Source organism: Leptopilina heterotoma, unplaced genomic scaffold (assembly GCF_015476425.1).
Source record: "Leptopilina heterotoma isolate Lh14 unplaced genomic scaffold, ASM1547642v1 Lhet_73, whole genome shotgun sequence".
NCBI classification, from domain to species: Eukaryota; Metazoa; Arthropoda; class Insecta; order Hymenoptera; family Figitidae; genus Leptopilina; species Leptopilina heterotoma.
In genome coordinates this window covers 415036-433587 of record NW_025111169.1, presented here as the reverse complement: position 1 = coordinate 433587, position 18552 = coordinate 415036, and positions in this window count along the sequence as shown.

Genomic DNA, 18552 nt, shown 5'->3' with positions numbered 1-18552 from the left:
TTTGAGCGCGAGTGTGCGCGCGATGCGATGCGATGGTAATTTCCAGGCAAATCGAGAAAGGTGAACTTAACTGTATTAAGGTGACATTAGGCATCGATGCATTCACTTCTATTGGTGTTCACTTGAAAATATGACGGAATGAGGACACATTGCCACATACAAGAGGGAAAATTAATTATTCAATTTTACTTTGGGGTTAAATAGATAATTTTTAAACGAGCGTTGAATATTGGAAGTTGCGCACGTATGGGTGTAAATATTTCCCGTAAGATGACATGTTATGTGAAGCTTTATTATCAACTAACATGACTTTTAATTAGTCAAATTTTACAGTAACAAAATGCATACAAGTTGTTGAGATTCAAAAGATTCGAGTTTGAAATTTTTGAAGATCTTATTTCCCATGGACAAAAATAATTATTAAATATTTATTTTAAATAAAACTATTCGAAATCCATATTCTGTCTAGAAATCAGGGAAAAGTCCAGGAAAGACAAAATTAAATTTTTTGGCAACTCTGACAGGGTTGCAACAAAAAAATAAACTTTGTTTTTCCCTGATTTCCATCAGACAGAATTTTGACTTTTTCTCTGACCCTATAGAATATTCTGATTCACTCTAACAATTATTAGATACTCAAAAAAATGTTCTACTTAATTTATTTACAAATTTCTTTAATTGTAAAATTATTTCAAAACATTAATAACTTATAAGAATATTATTATAAAACATGAAGATAATGATCACCCAATGATAAAATTATTATTTTATATAAAAATATTGTTACTCTAACTTCTTCGAAATTATTTTTATCATTTCAATTAAAATATTATTTTCTAGAATTTTTAAATAAAATTTAAAAATCAATTATTTTGAATAATTTTTAAAAAAAGTTCTTTGAGAATTTTCAAATCCATTTGTTCATAATTCAATTTTACAGAACTTTCGATTATTCGAAAAATCTTCAATTAAATATATATTAAAAAATACAAAATCCAAATAATTTTTAAAAAAATTCAAATAAAATTTTTCGAAAAAAAAAGTTTCACAGAATTTTTAATTTAAAAGTATGAAAAATTCAGATTTTCAAAGATTTTAATTTAAAACCTTTTCAAAATTCAATTATTTCTAAAAATTCACGCCATAATGCTTTTAATATTCAATTATTATCTAAAATTTTAACCGATATTCATTTTGAAATAAATTTTTATTAGAAAATTACACGAGAATTTAATTATTTAAATACAAATAAAATGCAAATAAATAATTTATTGAATAATTGAATGTTTCTTAAAATTGAATTTTTATAAAGAATTTTATTAACAACTTTTGAAAATAATTAATTTCATTTAAAGAATTTTGTTAAAATTTTACACAAATTTATTGAATTAAAGAATTTTATCCCAATTTTTGAAAATAATTGAAATTTTGCCAAGAATTTTATTAAAATTTTTTAAAATAATTGAATTCATGAGAAGAATTTAAAAAATAATTTATGAAAATAATTGCATTCATGAGAAGAATTTTATTAAATTTTGTTTAAATAATTGAAATTTTGCCAAGAATTTTATTGAAATTTTTGAAAATAATTGACTTCTTGAGAAGAATTTTGCTACCTATTTATAAAAATAATTTAATTCTCGACGAGAATTTTTCAAAAATTTGAAAAATAATTTAATTTCTGCAAAATGTTTTATTACTTTTCAAAAGAATTTCAATTCTTCTAAAAAATTTTGATATTAATCAAAATAATTGAATTTTGGAAAAGAATTTTATTGAAACTCCTTAAAATAATTGATTTTATGGAAAAAATTTCGTTTTGTTTACCAAATTAATTGAATTTTTTTGCAGAATTACTTAAAAATTCTAGAAAATAATTAATTTTCTGCGACGAATTAAAAGTTATTTATGAAAATAATTTAATTATAGGAACGAATTTTGTTATTTTATTGAATAATTGAATGATTCTTAAAATTGAATTCTTTCGTCGAGTTTTAATAAGATTTTTAAGAATAATTGCATTTTTCGAGAAATTTATTTAAAATTGAATAAAAAATAATTGAAATTCTGTGATGAATTTTAATAGTTATGAAAATAATTGAAATCCTAAAAAGAATTTTATTATTTATGAAAATAATATTGAATCCTTGTAAAAAAATTTATTATTCATGAAAATAATTAAATTATTGCGCAGAAAATTATAAACAATTTCTAAATAATTTAATTCCTGTCAAATTTTTATTATTTATAAAATTCACAAAATGTTTGAGTATAATTTAATATTATTTTTAAATAATTGAATTCTTTTAGAAAATTTTATTAAAACATTAGATATTAAAAATCATTGAATTGAGGAAAATTTAAAAAAAAAGATTGAAAATTGAGAAGAATTTTATTAAACTTTTTGAAAAAAATTGAATTTTGGAGAAGAATTTTATTATTTATAAAGATAATTGAAATTTTGTCAAATTTAAGAAATTTTAAATTAATTTTTATTAGAAAATTCCAGGTGAATTCAATTATCTAAATATAAAAATAAATAATTTATTGAATAATTGAATTTTCTTTAAAATTGAATTCTCATAATTTTAATGAAATTTTTTAGAATAATTGCATTTTTTGAGGAATTTATTTAAAATTGTACCTATTAAAAATATTTGAAATTCTGCGATGAAAATAATTGAATTTCTAAAAGAAATTTTTTTTTTTTAAATAATTCAATGTTTTCGTCGAATTGTATTAAGAAACTTTTTTCAATAATTAAATTTTGTGATAAATTTTATAAAAATAGTAAATATTAAAAGTCATTGAATTGCGAAAAACTTGAAAATAATTGAAATTTTACAAAGAAGTTTATTAAAATTCCTAATAATATTTGAATTTCAATGAAGAATTTTGTTATTTATGAAGATAATTGCCTTAAAAATATAGAATTTTTTTAATGAATTTTAGAAATTTAATTTTTTTCAGTTAATTTTTAATAAAAATCCCTGACTTTTCCCTGATTTTTCTGACCTCTGTAGCGATCCTGCTCTGAAGAAAAAATATAAAAAAAACTAAATGTAGAAAATTGCAACTCTATCAAATAAATAAAAAATTACTTTTCTTTTTCTTCTAATTCTAAAATTCTAAATTAGTATTTTTTTTTGTTGAAATTTAATAAAATCTTTATACTATTTAATTGGTAAACGCATCCGTACTCTTTAATTATATTCGAAAACCCTTTTTTAAATACGAAATTATCCCATATTCGATACTAATTTTTGTTTTCAGTGTTCGTCAGATTCTTCCCCACTTAATTTAATTATAGCTTCCTTTCTTTCTTCCCATACGGAAATGAATGAAGAAAGCATTTCAGAATTAGAAAATATCCCGATAAATAAACATTTATTTCGTATAATTAATATAATATTCTTGCATCAAAAAAAGAAAAAGAAAAAAAAATGAAAAAATAATTAAAACGTATTTTAAGACGTATTACGAAGTTCATGATCATTTATTATATACATTGGCGGATTTCCGACTTTTTTTTAGGCGTCGAAAGGAATCGAAATTTTTTTCCTTTCTTCTGAAAAGAATGGAATACAATCGAAAAATGTTTTCAGTAGTGGGTGTGTGCTTGCGTATTATAATAGCGGTTATACATATATAGTTAATAGTCGGAGGATAAAATGCGCAACTATATATGAAGAGACTACCAGTATACCACGCCAGGTGAATCAGGTACCTGTTATCGACAATAATGGGCCTGATCGATTCGGATGGAGCTCGCGTATATAGGCGAATCGTGGGAATCGATTCAACTGCATCCGGCAATTAAATTTTTTTTTACTTTCCTCCAACAGATCCTCCAACTACGACGACTACGACTACGACGACGACGACAACGACGACTTACTTCTATCTCACTTTTATAAATAGATTTCCGTCCCGCAAACTAATATAATACCATACACCATCTAACTAAGAAATAACTTCATTAAAACTTTACCACTTAATATCATAAATAACATGCGAGAGCGTTATAAATTTTATTTTCGTATTTACGATTAACAGCATGCAGAAAAAAATTTACCTTTACGACACGGGAATTGGAAACATTGTACGAGAAGTCAAGAGAGGTATTACACTCGGGTAATAATAATATATATATAAAACGGACGTTATTAGATTGAAAAATACTCTAATTAATTCAAAATCCTAATAAGATAGGAATCAATGACTCTTAAATGGGACAGTGCTGTATTATTATATTCTGTATATTATTATCTTCTTTATATATTAATAATATAATTTGTTGTTATTATTATTATATTAATGAATGAACACTATCTACTGAAAACCATTTATATTTCAAGAAAATAATCTCTCTCAATTTCAATCAGTTAAAAATAAGTGATTTAGAAGCAAAAGTCAATCACAAATTCAAATAGTAATAAATTTTAGTGATCATTTAGTTAAAAATAACTAATGTTTCAGTAGATTTTTTTAAACTGATTCAATTACAGGCTTACCACAAATAATAAATTTTGTTTTTCCCTGACTTTTCTCTAATTTCCAAAAAAAACTTTTGACTTTTTCCCTGATCCTAAAGAATATTCTGATTCACTCTAAAAATGATTAGATACTCAAAGAAATGTTTCTATTACATTTATTTACAAATTTCTTTAATTGTAAAATTATTCGAAAACATCAATAACTTCTATTTTAAATAAATATTTATTTATTATTTTTATTATTATTTTTCCATGGGAATTAAAATTTCAAAGATTTCAAATTTAAACTTTTTTTGAAATTCAACAACTTATAGGTAATAATTTAAAATTTTCATAAAATTTCTCAAAAAAAACATTTAATTATTTACATAAATTTTACTAAAATTCTTCGCAGGAATTCAATTATTTAAAAAATTTAATAAAATTCGTTGTAAAAATTCAATTATTTTAATAAATAATCATTTTCCTAGGATTTCAATTATTTTTCATACAATTTTAAATGCATTCTTCGAAAATTGTAATTATTTTCAAAAATTTTTTGCAAGAAATCAAATATTTTTATAAATAGTAAACTTCTTCAACAAGACTTCAATTATTTAAAAAAAAAATAAATAAAAATTTTTTGCAAGAATTCAATTATTATCCTAAATAATAAAATTCTTCACGAGATTCCAATTATTATCTTAAATTTTAATTAAAATTTATTTTTAAATCAATTTTAGTTGGAAATTTCTACCTGAATTTAATTATTTAAATACAAAAATAAATAATTTATTGAATAATTGAATGTTTTTTTAAATAGAAGTCTCATAAAGAATTTAATCACAAAATTTTTGAATAATTGAATTCTTTTGACGAATTTTCATAAAATTTTTAAAAATATAATTATATTTATCGAGGAATTCCTAAAAAGAATTTAATTATTTATAAAAATAGTTGAATTCCTGTGAGATTTTTATTACTTATGAAAATAATTCAATTATTGCGAAGAAATTTATAAAAAATTTCTAAATAATTGAATTTTGAATTGAATTTTGGTTAAATAATTCAAATCTTTTGAAATTCAATAACTTATAATAAATTTAAAATGCAAAAATAATTCTTTCAACAAATTTGATTGAAAAATTTTTTTTAAAAATTTAATTTGTCAGAATTTTTTTTGAAACTTTTTGAAAATAATTATATTCTATCGAGAAATTTCATTAAAAAATTAAAAAGAATTGAAATCTGACAAAGAATTAAAAAAAATGTTTTTTAAATAATTGAACTGATTTGAAAATGTTTATTTTTGAGAAGAATTGAATTCTTGGGAAGAATTTTATTAGGTAAAATTTTTTAAATAATTAATTTGCTTTAAAGAATTTTATTTTTTACAAAAATAATTGAAATGTTTCGAAGATTTTTACAAATATTTTTGACAATAAATGTATTTCTAGGAAAAATGTTGTATTTTACGAAAATAATTGTGTTCTATGATCAATTTTATTATAATTTTTCAAATTTATATAAAGCATTTTATGAAAATTTTTTAAAAATAATTGAATTTTCGTGAAAAATTTTATTATTTATGAAAATAATTGATTTCTTGCGAAGAACTTTATTTGAATTTTTTTAAATAATTGAATTCTTAAGAAGAATTGTATTAAAAATAACTGAATTGTATAGGAAAATTTTATTAAAATTGCAAATTTATTAACTAAATCCTGTAAAGAATTTTGACATTTTTTTAAATAATAGAATTTTTAAAAGAATTTTATTTAAATTCTTCGAAATAATTGAATTATTTATGAAAATAATTAATTTCTTTTGAAGAATTTTATTCTAATTTTTTTTTTAATAATTGAATTTCTCAGAATTTTTTAAAACTTTTTGAAAATTAATTAAATTCCAATCGAGAAATTTCATTAAAAAAATTGAAAATAATTGAAAACTACTAAAAAATTTAAAAAAATCCTTTTTTAAATAATTGAATTCCTGTGAATATATTTATTTTTGAAAAGAATTAAATTCTTGAGAAGAATTTTATTAAAATTTCTTAAGTAATTAAATTGCTTTGAATACTTTAATTTTTTACGAAAATAATTGAATTTTTTTTATGATTCTTACAATAATTTTTGACAATAATTGTATTCCTAGGAAGAATATAATATTTTACGAAAATAATTTTATTCTACAATCAATTTTATTATATTTTTTCAAATTTATAAAGCATTTTATCAAAATTTTTTTTAAATAATTGAATTCTCAAGAAAAATTTTATTATTCATAAAAATAATTGATTTCTAGCGAAGAATTTTATTTAAATTTTTTTTAAATAATTGAATTCCCATAAAAAAATGTATTATTTGTGGAAAAAAATTGAATTCTCAAGAAGATTTCTCTTTCGAGAAACTTGATTTAAAAAATTAAAAAATTAAAAACTAAAAATAATTGAACTGGTTCGAATAAATTTATAAAAAATTGGTAAATAATTGAATTTTTTGGGAAAATTTTATTAAAATTTTGTTTAAATAATTGAATTCTTTTGGAAAATTATATTAAAATAGTAGATACCAATTAAAAATAATTGAAATGAGGAAAATTTTTGAAAATAATTGAAATTTTGCTAAGAATTTTATTATTTATAAAGATAATTGAAATTTTGACGAGAATTTTTTTTTAATTTTTGAACATAATTGAATTTATGCGAAGAAGTTTATCAGTTTTGAAAATAATTAAATTTCTGGAATCAGTTGTTCTTAAAATTTCAAATTGAAACCTTTTGAAGTTTATCTGTTTTATGAATATTGTAAACGCAATGCAACTCTTTTGAAATCCAATTAATTTTTGAAATTTTTAAGTAAAATTATTCATTAAATAATTTATAAATAATATTTTTATGATAGTTTTTTAAGAATTAAATTATTTAATATTTAATTAAGTTATTTAAAAAGTAATTATTGTCATAGAAATAGAAAAAATTGAAGGTTTTGTATTATAATTCTTGACAATTTCATAGTTTATGAGGCAAACAAAAATGACTCAAAAATTTAGAATTTTCTTATAAATTTTAAAAATTTAATTTATTCCAGTACTTTTAATAAAAATTTCTGCGACTTTTCCCTGAATTCCCTGACCTGTGGCAACCCTGCAATAAAAAATGGACCGAAATTTCGAATTCACTTTATTTTATGATATTTTGAATATCAAAAAGTATCAATAGTCTCATGAGGCCTGCATTTAAGAGACAGACTTAATGAATTTTATGCACATAAAAATAATTGTTTCATGCGCGAGTTTCGAATTTCGCAATTTTGAAACATTTTCTCTTTTTTTTTTTTAGAGGTCAATTACAGTTTGTATCATAAGTACCTACGTATAGAAAAGATTTACCTGTTGTGTAATGTTTATGCGCTGGATTGTAATATTTACGAGAGATAAAGAGAGTGAGGAGGGGGGGTGGAGGGGGAAAGAAGAGTAACGTGATATCGTGCTAATGATTTCTCTTTGACCGAAACTCTTTAAACGACATTCACAACATATTTCATAAGAGCAGGTCGGCGTAATCGATAATCCGACTCATTTTACATCGGATAAGCGGAAAAGGATACAGAGCATGCATCGAGGTCGTAAGGTGCAGGCATCCGACCTGTACATCCAGGCCACTTTGCAGTTTATCGCACGCTTTTGCTCTATACACTATCGCTTTAAACAGGCATACAGGCATCATTATACATACATATATACATTATAATATATACACAACGACAATGTATGTACCATCTTCTTCCGTCACCCATTTTACACTACGACCCGTTTTCTTTGCCTGACATTTCGAACCTCACGTTCACCTCACGTTCAACTAGTGTGTTGACTATATGCTAAAGAAATTTCCTTTTTTTTAACAAAAAAGAAGAAACAACAACGAAAAATTCTCTGGCGAAAGTTTTCACTTTATTTTATATATATATATTTGCTTTTCAATTTCACACATTACAAGTGCGATGACTTATAGAAGAAAGTGTACTATTTCTTATAATTTTGTGTTTGTCACAAGTCTTATAAAAGAATTGAAATATTTTTTAATACAAATTTTTTTAATTATATAAAAAGTTTTTGAGGGATAAAATTCTGGTTAAATTTCTCCACTTGAGAACGCCAAGGTCATCACTAGGTGGCGAGAAATCTCAATTTTGTCAACTAAACTGCCATCTAGAGGTGACCTTGACGTTCGCAGGTGGACAGTAGCATCTCCTTATAAATCTCAAGTTGTTCGTCAATATTCGTAATTTTTTAATTATTTATAAGACATTGAATGTAGAGAGTTTTAAAATGAAGTGAATTCAAATATAAATCTATTTAGATTTAAATTTTGAATTCACTTTATTCTATGATATCTTCATGGTCTCTAATTTTTTTTACCTTTAGTCTTGTAATTACAGACTTTGCACTCGACAATTAATTTTAAAAAAGTAGCTTTCAAACTAAAAAAAGTAGTAAAAGAGTAGCTATCAAAAAATTAAACTTGACGACCAAAAAAACTCCTTTTAGAAACTTCAAAAAACTGACAAAAAATTCCATTCTATTATTTTCCTGACTTTTTCCTAATTTTCATCAAAAATATTTACTTCTTTCTTATCCTGATAATAAATTGAATTCCTGCAAAGAAACTTGAAATTTTAGAAAGAATTAAAATATTTATAAAAATAATTAAATTCTTGTAAAGAATTTTATAAAAGTATATAAATAATAATTGATTTTTTTCGACTAATTTTATGCAAATTCTAATTTAAATAATTCAATTCCCGAGAAATTTTTATTATTTATAAAAAGAATTGAATTCTTAAGAAGAGTTTTCCCAAAATTTTTTTGAATAATTGAATTCTGTTTGGAAATTTTATGAAAGTAGTAGATATTGAAAATCATTGAATTGCGAAAAGTTTTTATAAATAATTAAATTTTACAAACAATTCTATTAAAATCATTGACAATAAATTAAACGTCTGTGTGTTGTATTTTATTAAATTTTTTTAAAAATAATTGAATTCCTAAAAAGCATTTTATTATTCATGAAAATAATTGAATTCTTGCAAACGATTTTATTAGGATTTTTTAAAATAATTGAATTTTCAAGAAGACATCTATTACTTTTGAAAATAATTGAATTCTTCTGATGAATATTGTATTTATGAAAATAATTGAATTTTGCAAAAAAATTTATTAAAATACCTCAAAATAATTGAATTTTTGGGAATAATTTTGTTCTTTATCTTTAATAATTGAATTCATTCGAAGAATTATTTATGTAAATAATTGAATTCTTGGGAAATATTTTATTAAAATCTAAAAGAATAATTTGAATTATTTCAAAAAATTTTAATTAAAATTGTATTTTAAAATAATTGATTTCTTTCGAACAATTTTATTAAAATATTTGAAAATAATTGAATTCCTGAGAAAAATTCTAATATTTTTGTAAATAATTGATTTTTTCGAGGAATTGAAATTAAATTTTCAAGAATAATTACATTTTTTGAGCAACGCCTATAAACTAGTATTAAAAATAATTGAAATCCTGCGATGAATTTTATTTATGAAAATAATTGAATAGTTGCTACAAATTTCATTAAAATTTCCAAAAAGTAATTGAATTCCTGACAAGAATTGTATTATTTATGAAAATAATTGAATTATTGCGGAAATATTTTCTTAAAATGATAAAATAGAATTGAATTTCTGTGAAAAAATATTTTTTTTTGTAAGTAATTGAATTCTTTATAAGAATTTTATAAACATTGTTTTAAATAATTAATTTTTTCGAAATATAATAAATACTATGAAAATTTTATTTTAAATAATTGAATTCTTGTGGAAAAACCTTATTTGTGGAAATAATTTAATTTTTCGATTAATAATTTATTTAAAATAGTATTTAAAATAATTGAAGTTCACCGATGAAATTTATTATTTACGAAAATAATTAAATAGTTGCTAACAATTTTATTAAAATTTTCAAAAATAATTGAATTTCTGAGAAGAATTTTATTATTTATGAAAATAATTGAATAATTGCGAAAAATTTTATTAAAATTTTTAAAAAGAATTTAATTACTGTGAAAAATTTTGTTATTTTTGAAAATAATTGAATTTTTTAATTAATTAATTAAAAATATTATTAAGTATCATTTAAATTCTTCAATGAGTTTTATTATTTATGAAAAAATAATTGCATTCTTGTTTAGAATTTTATCAAATTTATTTTTAAAAAGTTCAATTTCTTTGAGAAATGGTATTATTAGAGAAAATAATTGAATTATTGTGAAGAATTGTATAAAAATTTTGTTAAATAATAATTTTTTTTCAAGTTTTTTGTAAATGCTGTTCTAAATTAATTGAATTTCTGTGAAAATTTTATTATTTATGAAAATAATTGAATTTTGGATGAATTTTATCAATTTTTGTTTTAAATAATTGAATTTTTTTTGCGAAATTTTATGAAAATACTAGATATTGAAAGTAATTGAATTTCGAATATTTTTTTATTTTAATTGAATCGTTTTAAAGAATTTAATTATAATTTTTGAGAATAGTGTTTTAATTTGTAGTATTAGCGAATTTAAAGTCTAGTGGAAATTCTAAAAAAAAGCAGAAATAGTAATTTTCAGTGGTTGAAATCTAAAAAAAGTACCCGAATAGTAGCATAAAGTAGAAAAAGTTGTAAATAATAGGTTTTAGTAGATGAGTGCAAAGCTTGAAATTACTATTAATTTCTTTACTAAATAAAATTGAATATCTAAAATGTCGGTTTAAAAAAAATAGTACAATTAGTGTATTTTTTTAACAAAATAAGTGGCATTAGTAACTTATTTATAAAAACTAGTAACCAAATAGTTGCAAAAGGTGAAAATAGTATCAAAGAGTATGAATAGTCACGTATGTGCATCGCCTGCAATTATTTTATTAATAATAATAATAGATTTATATTAAATAACAAAATTAATTAAATTTAAAAAGCACTAAAATAAATAAAATTGAAGAAGCGTGATAAACTATGATAATAAAAATATAGTAAAAATATCCCCGCGTTTAGAAGACAAAAAACAAAAATTAATAAACAATAAAATTGAAAAATTTCTATATATTATGTATAGTTTATGTGGAAAAAAAAATTAGTTATATACATAGTGAAAAGGAACTTTGACCTAGTAGAAGTTTTTCCGCGTGGTTTATTAACGTTTCTGAATGTAGGATTTAATAGCATCTATTTTTCAGCATTTGCATGACGTGCGTATTATGAACGCAGACTTTCACTTGCCCTCCGGTTAGGTACATGCCGAGCGATCGCGTTAAGGATCTTCTTCCCTCACACTAACAATGCCTACATGTGTATGTGTATGTGTGTGTATGCGTGTATTTAAAGAACATCTAATATATATATATAGGTACATATGTTAACATATACAAATATTCTCTATGAAAACTACAGAAAATCTTGACATACACCAATATAGCTTCATTTATGGAAAATATCCAAGTGATTATCCCCGACAATTTAGAAACTTGCATTTTATATTAAATTATAAACTTCATCACTGACATATATACGCATGTCACATTAAACATGTTATACAATATGCTCGTCTATACCTATAGATATACGTAATCATATTTTTCTTATTATTTACGCATTTTTTTATTTTTACTGTTAATGGAAAATTTTACATTTTATTTCAAATTTGTTGTCTTTCTGGTTCTGTATTTTATCTATTTTTATCTTTGTAATTATTACTCTTTGTTTTTTCATGTGTCTGCTCTTTGAAATTTATATTTAAGATGTTCTCTTTATTTCTTCAATTTTATTAACATTCATTTATTTTTATTACATTTATTAATATTTTATACCTACTTCATTTTTTTTTACTATTTTCAAAAACAATTTTTTTTATAAAAATGAAATCAGTTCAATTTTTTAATACATATTTAATTAATTATTAAAAATAATGGATTTATAGAAGATGTTTAGTTAAAAAAACTAAAAAAAAATTTGAATTTTAGAGAAGTTACAAATGTTTGTAAAAATTCAATTATGTTCAAAAGTTTTTTAAATTATGCCAAAATTTCAATTATCTTTATGAATAATAAAATTCTTCTCGAAAATTCAATTATTTTCAAAAATTTTAATAAAATTCTTGGCAAAATTTTTAATTTGTTTCACAATTTTTCCTAAATTCAGTGACTTTTCATATTTACTGTTTTAATAAAATTTTTCGAAAGAATTCAATTACATATTTAAAAAAAATTAATAAAATTCTACGTAAACATTTAATTATTTTCATAAATAATAAAATTTTCACAGCAATATTCAATTAATTACAATTTTTTTTTAAAAAAAAATTTTTAATGAGAATTCAATTTTAAGAAACATTCAAATATTCAATAAATTATTTATTTTTGTATTTAAATAATTAAATTCTCTTAAAATTTTGTATCTAATAAAAGATGATTTAAAAAATAATTGAATTTTCTAAAAGGTTTAGGTAAAATTAAAATCTTTGGAATATCTGAATTTTTTATAATTTTAATTAATAATTCTATTAAATAAATATCAAAATTCTTCACAGAAATTCTATTATTTTCAGGATTTTTAATAGAATTCTTCTCCGAAATTCGATTATTTTCAAGTTTTTCGCAGTTCAATGATTTTCAATATTTACTAGTTTCATAAAATTTAACACAAAATTTAATTATTGAAAAAAGCTTTGTGATTCAATTCTACGAAAACATTAAATTATTTTTATAAATAATAAAATTTCTTTTTGGCATTCAATTATTTTCGTCGCAGAATTTCAAATATTTTTAATACAATTTTAAATAAATTCCTCGAAATATGCAATTATTCTTATAAATTTTACTAAACCCTAACGAAAGAATTCAATTTTAAGAATCATTCAATTATTGAATAAAATAATAAAATTCGTTGCAATAATTCAATTATTTTCATAAATTACTTTTAATTCGTCGCAAAAAATCAATTATTATTTCAAACATTTTTAAGTAATTCTGCAAAACAATTCAATTATTTTGGTAAACAAAACAAAATTCTTTCCATAAAATCAATTATTTTAAGGAGTTTCAATAAAATTCTTTTCCAAAATTCAATTATTTTGATTAATATCAAAATTTTTTAGAAAAATTGAAATTCTTTTGAAAAGTAATAAAACATTTTGCAGAAATTAAATTATTTTCAAAATTTTTAAAAAATTCTCGTCAAGAATTAAGTTATTTTTATAAATATGTAGCGAAATTCTTTTCAAGAATTCAATTATTTTAAAAAATTTCAAAAAAATTCTTGTCAAAATTTCAACTATTTAAACAAAATTTAAAAAAATTCTTCGCATGAATTCAATTATTTTTAAAAATTTTAATAAAATTCTTCAAAAGATTTCAATTATTATTTTCAAAACTTGTGATAAAATTCTTTAATTCAATAAATTTCTGTAAAATTTTAACTAAATTACTTAAAAGAAATTAGTTATTTTCAAAAATTGTTAATAAAATTTTTCATAAAAATTCAATTTTAAGAAACATTCAATTATTCGAAAAAGTAATAAAATTCGTTGCAATAATTCAATTATTTTCATAAATAACTTTTAATTCGTGGCAGAAAATCTATTATTTTCAAAAAACTTTAATTAATTCTGCAAAGGAATTCAATTATCTTGGTAAACAAAAAAATTCTTCCCATAAAATCAATTATTTTGAGGAATAATAAATTTTTTTTTCAAAATTCAATTATTTTAATAAATATCAAATTGTATCACAAGAATTCCATTTTTTTGAAAAGTAATAAAGTGTTTTGCAGAAATTAAATTATTTTCAAAATTTTTGAAAAATTCGCGTCAAATTCTGCGAAGAATTTTATTAAAATTATATTCAAAATAATTTAATTTATCTAAAGAATTTTATTATTAATGAAAATAATTGAAATTTTACAAAAAAGTGAAAAAATTTTTAAGAAATTGAACTTTCTTTCGTGTGAAGATTTTCATTAAAATTTTTGCAAATAATTGAATTGTTTTGAATAATTTATTAGTAATTATTTAATTAGTAAAATTAACTAGTGTATTGGGAAAATTTCTTTCAAAAATAGTAAAATTTAATATTAAAAATTATTTCCAGAATTACTTTTACTATTTTCAAAGACAAATTTTTTTATAAAAATTAGAAAAACTTACTTTAAAAATAGTAGCTAAAATTTACACAAAAATAATTTTTAGTAGCTAATTGTAATATTGGAGGAAAATTTGAATAATCTTTTTTTAAAAAATTTAAATCGAAAATAGTAATTTTGCTATTAAAAATCGTTATTTCCAGAGTAAATTTTATAATATTTGTCGTAAATTTTATTGAAAACAGAAAATTTAGTATAATAAAAATTTTCTAACTTACAAAAATGACAATTTTTAACGCAATAAAAGCTACAATTATTTTCAAAGTAAAATTTGATTTCAATATTTTATTATTTCCAGAATAAATTTTACTAAATTCTAAGTGTATATTTTACTAATTTTCATTTTTCAATAAAATTTGTAATGTTTAAAGAAAAGAAAAAAAAGTAAGTAAAGAATAAAGAAAAGAATAAATAAAGAAACAAAAAATAAAAAATTACCAAAAGAAGAAACTAATGAAAAAATCTTTTCTTTCAAACACACTTTTATACATTTTATAGGCATACGAAAACTATTCTTCGAATGTTTAATTAAAACAAGATGAATAAAAGTCCTATTTATAAAATTAAAATGCACGCGCGATGAATCTGATATTAAAATGTAAGAAATTTTTAAATGCAGATTATACTTCCGTTTTTTTCTCTACACATAATAATACAAAACCCCCTTTTTCGAGAATCTCCATATTTGAAATCTAAAATCTTTAACTGGAAATAATTCCAATTTCAAGTTTTTTGTTTCCTTCACAACTAGTGTGTGCCTGTGCGTATTACACAATCGTAACAAAAATTCATCCTCATTATAAAATGAGAACTATGAATTTCGTCTATATATTCGTCTTGGTGAGTTCCTCCTATTATAACAATGGTTCGCACGTGCTTTGTAATTATACATTCCTATAGTTTCAAGAAAACGCCACCTCACGATATTATACCTATATATACCTTAGAACACAACACACTCGAAAAAGTAATTGCCATTCAATTTATGAAATTCTCAATAATTGCGTGTGCGTTATAAATTTGGAAACACAATCATATATAACGGGAGCACAAACTTTTTCAAACTATCCCACAATAAGTAATAGAACACATATTCAGAACGAGAAAAAAAACTAAAAACATTTTTAAAACCTCTGTAATTTTAGTCAATTATTTACGTTTCCTTTTTCTAACAATATACACTTTGTTTGCCAAAAATAGATACTCGCACACATATTAGACATTAGTTGTATAATAGACGTTTGATTATTTCCAATACACTATAATTTTTCGTAAAAGGGAGAGAAAAAAAATTCGCCCGTGAGATGAATAGACAATAAAGTATATTCGTTTACTTAAAAAAAAAGACTTCATTTCGTAATCAATAGAGAAAAGAGGAAACAATAAAATTGAAGTTACATTAATTTTAACAATAATATTGCTGACAGGATGTTAATAAACAGAAAATTCAGAACAAAAATCGTGGGTTGCGTCTCTCTTTCTATCTCTCTTTATAATATAAATTAAATATACAATTTTACTTTCATTTATTAATAATATATGCTCTCTAAAGAAATAAGAGAGATTCTTTTATTATTTCTTTATTTTTTTAGTCAGAAAGGTTTTAAAGCCTACGTCAATTTTCTCAGTCTGTATTTTCTATTAATCATTATGTGAAAGGATGAAACGAGAGGATCGAATGTTTTTTTATTCAATTTTGCATTATAATAATATTCCAAATATATTGTGATGCAATGCTTTCTCAATATTTTCAAGTGTATTCTTCTATTATAGATGAACGGTTTTTTAATATTAATTATTTATCAAAAATTCATTAATTTGAATAACTCATAATTATTACAGGATTGTCACAACAATTTAGTTTTTTTTTCGATTTTCGGACAAAATTTTGACTTCTTCCCTGACAATAAAGAATATTCTGATTCACTCTAAAAATTATTGGATAAAAAAATTTCTATTGGATTCATTTACGAATTTCTTTAATTGTAAAATTATTCGAAAAAATTAATATGTAACTTCTTTTTTAAGAAAGGATATTTAATTATTATTTTTCCGTAGGAATTAGAATTTTTTAAAATATTCAAATTCAACAACTTATAAGATAAATTATATGATAAATTTAAGATGAGAAAATAATTAATGCAACAAATTTTATTAAAATTTTTTTTAAAGAATTGAATTCCTATGAAAAAATTTATTTGTGAAAATAATTGAATTCCAGAGAAAAATATTATTATTCATGAAAATAATTAATTTATTGTTAAGAATTTTATTTAAATTTTTTAAAATAATTTAATTTCTCAGAATTTTTAAAAACTGTTTGAAAATAATTATATTCCATCGAGAAATTTCATTAAAAAATTGTAAATAATTGAAATCTGACGAAGAATTAAAAAAAATTCTTTTTTAAATAATTGAATTACTCTAAAGAATTTCACTTGTAAAAACAATTAATTTCTTGTAAAAAATTTTATTCAAATTTTTAAAAATAATTGAATTTCTCAGAATTTTTTTTAAACTTTTTGAAAATAATTTAAATCTGCCAAAGAATAAAAAAAAATTTTTTTTTAATAATTGAATTCCTGTGAAAATGTTTATTTTTGAGAAGACTTGAATTCTTGTGAAGAATTTTATTAAAATTTCTTAAATAATTGAATTGCTTCGAAGAATTTTATTTTTTACGAAAATAATTGAATTATTTTGAAGATTTTTACAAACATCGACAATAATAATTGTATTTCTAAGAAGAATGTTATATATTACGAAATTAATTGTATATGATCAATTTTATTATAATTTTTCAAATTTATATAAAGCATTTTATCAAAATTTTTTAAAATAATTGAATTCTCGAGAAAAATTTTATTATTTATAAAAATAATTGATTTCTTGCGAATAACTTTATTTTAATTTTTTTTAAATAATTGAATTCTTCAGAAGAATTGTATTAAAAATAATTGAATTGTATAGGGAAATTTTATTAAAATTGCAATTTTATTAACTAAAACTTGTAAAGAATTTTGTCAACATTTTTTTAAATAATAGAATTTTTAAAAGAATTTTATTTAAATTTTTCGAGATAATTGAATTTCTCAAACTATTTTTTTTTTCAATTCTCTGAATATATTTGAATTCTTTCGAGAAACTTCATTTAAAGATAATTGAAATTTTGACGAGATTTTTTTATCATTTTTGAAAATAATTGAATTTTTCAGAAGAATTTTATTATTTACGATAATAATTGAATTTTTTTTATCTAAAATTTTAACTGAAATTAATTTTTGAATAATTGAATTCTTATGACGAATTCTTGAATTCTTATTCTTATTTTTAAAAATAATTACATTTTTCGTTGAATTCAATTTGAATTATATTAAAAATAATTGAAATTCTGTGATAAGTTTTATTAGTTATGAAAATAATTGAATTCATAAAAAAATTTTATTATTTATGAAAATAATTGAATCCTTGTAAAAAAATGTTATTATTTATGAAAATAGCTAAATTATTGCAAAGAAAATTATAAAGTAAATAATTTAATTCCTGTGAAATTTTTATTATTTATAAAAATAATGAAATTTTTGCGTACAATTTAATTAATTTTTTTTTAATAATTGAATTCTTTCGGAAAATTTTATTAAAACAGTAAATATTATTGAATTGAGGAAAATTTTCAAACATAATTGAATTTCTACGAAGAATTTTATTCCTTTTGAAAAAATAATTGAATTTCTGCACTCAGTTGTAACATTTCTAAAATTCAATTTTTTAAGCGTTTTTAACTAAAATTCTTCTGTGAATCAATTATTTTTGATAATTGAAATGTAGTAACCCTAAAGTTAATAT